The sequence below is a fragment of the Ovis aries genome, chromosome 15 (assembly GCF_016772045.2).
Source record: "Ovis aries strain OAR_USU_Benz2616 breed Rambouillet chromosome 15, ARS-UI_Ramb_v3.0, whole genome shotgun sequence".
In the NCBI taxonomy this organism is placed as follows: domain Eukaryota; kingdom Metazoa; phylum Chordata; class Mammalia; order Artiodactyla; family Bovidae; genus Ovis; species Ovis aries.
In genome coordinates this window covers 62,301,871-62,304,790 of record NC_056068.1, presented here as the reverse complement: position 1 = coordinate 62,304,790, position 2,920 = coordinate 62,301,871, and positions in this window count along the sequence as shown.

Genomic DNA, 2,920 nt, shown 5'->3' with positions numbered 1-2,920 from the left:
CCCACCCTCTCCAGCAAATATTGTTTGTAGACTATTTTTTAAAGTTTTTTTTTGATGTGGATCACTTTTAAAGTCTTTTACTGAATTTGTTACAATAATGTTTCTGTTTTGTTTTTTTGACCTCCAAGTAGAAGGGATCTTTGCTCCCGGGTTAGGGATCAAACCCACACACCCTGCATTGGAAGGCAAAGTCTTAACCACTTTTGATGATGGTCATTCTGACTCACATGAAGTGATACCCCATTGTAGTTTTAATTTGCATTAGCTATGGTTTTTCCAGTAATCAGGTATGGATGTGAGAGTTGGACCATAAAGAAAGCTGCGCACCAAAGAATTGATACTTTCGAACTGCGATGTTGGAGAAGACCCTTGAGAATCATTTGGGCTGCAAGGAGATCAAACCAGTCCATCCTAAAGGAAATCAATCCTGAATATTCATTGGAAGGACTGATACTGAAACTGAAAGTCCAATACTTTGGCTACTTGATGTGAAGAACCAACTTATTGGAAAAGACCCTGATGCTGGGAAAGATTGAAGGTGGGAGGAAAAGGGGATGACAGGGGATGAGATGGTTGGATGGTATCACCGACTCAACAGACACGAGTCTGAGCAAGCTCCAGGAGTTGGTGATGGACAGGGAAGCCTGGTGTGCTGCAGTCTGTGGAGTTGCAAAGAGTCAGACATGACTGAGCGACTGAACTGAACTGAATAATTAGCAATCTTGAGCATCTTTTCATGTGCTTTTTGGTCAGGCCCTTGAATCTTGAGGGAGTAACATACAGATGCAGAAACAATTTAGGAATTGCTTGTGCAGACTAGCAAAGACAGCCAGAATCTACAATGGTGTTGCATATCTGATGTCAATCATATCCTATGGTGTGACCTCAGCCAGCCTCCAAGCCAGACCATTCCTCTGATCTTATCTGGGTTGTGGCTCCTGATGATCAAGCTTCCTTGGCTTCAGCCCATTTTCTGAATCTTCTCCACGAGGGTTCTCAATAGTTTTGTGAGCTGCCCAATACTCTTCTAACATTAACTCCTCTTCTTCTTATGTTAGTCATAGTTGATCTCAATTACTTGCACACAAGAACACAGATTTCCTTAATCTAACTGCTACTGAAGGCTTCATATTTTAATCAATGAATTGTCCTGTATATTTAGGATGTTTAAGTTTTGCATTAAATTTAAAATGTTCTCTATATATGAATCGAAGTCTAGCAAATACAAAGAAGAATATGTAAAATATTCTCAATTTTATAGACATTTGTGAGTAGAAAAAAGTGCTAGAAGAATAGATAATGAAAATACTGAAAAGTGTAGTGGGAAATAAGTTTGATTTCCTTGTGCTTTATTTTGACATTAAAAAATTAACATTTATTATTTTATACCCTTATGGCAGAAAGCAAGGAGGAACTAAAGAGCCTCTTGATGAAAGTGAAAGAGGAGAGTGAAAAAGTTGGCTTAAAGCTCAACATCCAGAAAACTAAGATCATGGCATCCAGTTCCATCACTTCATGGCAAATAGTTGGGGAAACAGTGGAAACAGTGGCAGACTTTATTTTGGGGGGCTCCAAAATCACTGCAGATGGTGATTGCAGCCATGAAATTAAAAGACACTTACTCCTTGGAAGGAAAGTTATGACCAACCTAGACGGCATACTAAAAAGCAGAGATATTACAACAAAGGTCTGTCTAGTCAAGGCTATGGTTTTTCCAGTGGTCATGTATGCATGTGAAAGTTGGACTGTGAAGAAAGCTGAGTGCCGAAGAATTGATGCTTTTGAACTGTGGTGTTGGAGAAGACTCTTGAGAGTCCCTTGGACTGCAAGGAGATCCAACCAGTCCATTCTAAAGGAGATCAGTCCTGGGTGTTCATTGGAAAGACTGATGCTGAGGCTGAGACTCCAGTACTTTGGCCACCTCATTCGAAGGGTTGACTCACTGGAAAAGACCCTGATGCTGGGAGGGATTGGGGGCAGGAGGAGAAGGGGACAGCAGAGGATGAGATGGCTGGATGGCATCACCGACTTGATGCACATGAATTTGGGTAAACTCTGGGAATTGGTGATTGACAGGGAGGCCTGGCATGCTGTGATTCATGGGATCACAAAGAGTTGGACACTACTGAGCAACTGAACTGAACTGAACTTAAGAAAAACTCATAATAACTTAAAATTCTGTTTTTTCAAATAGAAATTTACTGTTAAACATATCCACACACAATTTACTGATTTGTGAAAGTGTTAGTTGCTCAGTTGTGTCTGACTCTCTGTGACCTGAATCTTTATGACCCCGTGGACCGTACCCAGCCAGGCTTCTCTGTCCATGGGATTTCCTAGGCAAGAATACTGGAGTGGGTTGCTATTTCTTTCTCCAGGGCATCTTCCCAACCCTGGGTTTGAACTCGGATCTCTCACATTGTGGGCAGTTTCTTTACCGTCTGAGCCACCGGAAGCCCCAGTGATTACTGATTTTGTAGGCTTTTATTCAACTATTCATGAATTGGGCAGCATTTGAACTAGCAAGCAGACAGGTGCTCTGAAGAACTGGAGAAGATGGTTGTTCAGTTGCTCAGTCATGTCCGAGTCTTTATGACCCCATAGGCTGCAGTATGCCAGGCTTCCCTGCCCTTCACTGTCTCCCTGAGTTTGCTCAAACTCGTGTCCATTGAGCCAGTGATGCCATCCAACCATCTCATCCTCTGTTGCCCCCTTCTTCTCCTGCCCTCAGTCTTTCACAGCATCAAGGTTAGAGATTTTTATAGACCAAAGTGAGCAGGGACAAGGAAGTTGTACTGGGTGTTTGCTGATTGGTTAGAGCAGGGTTTCTCTATGAAGTGAAAGAGCATATTGGAGCAGGTCGGGTAACTTATGCTGAGCAGGCAATCACTGATTGGTTGACCTAGGACTTCTTTTCCTA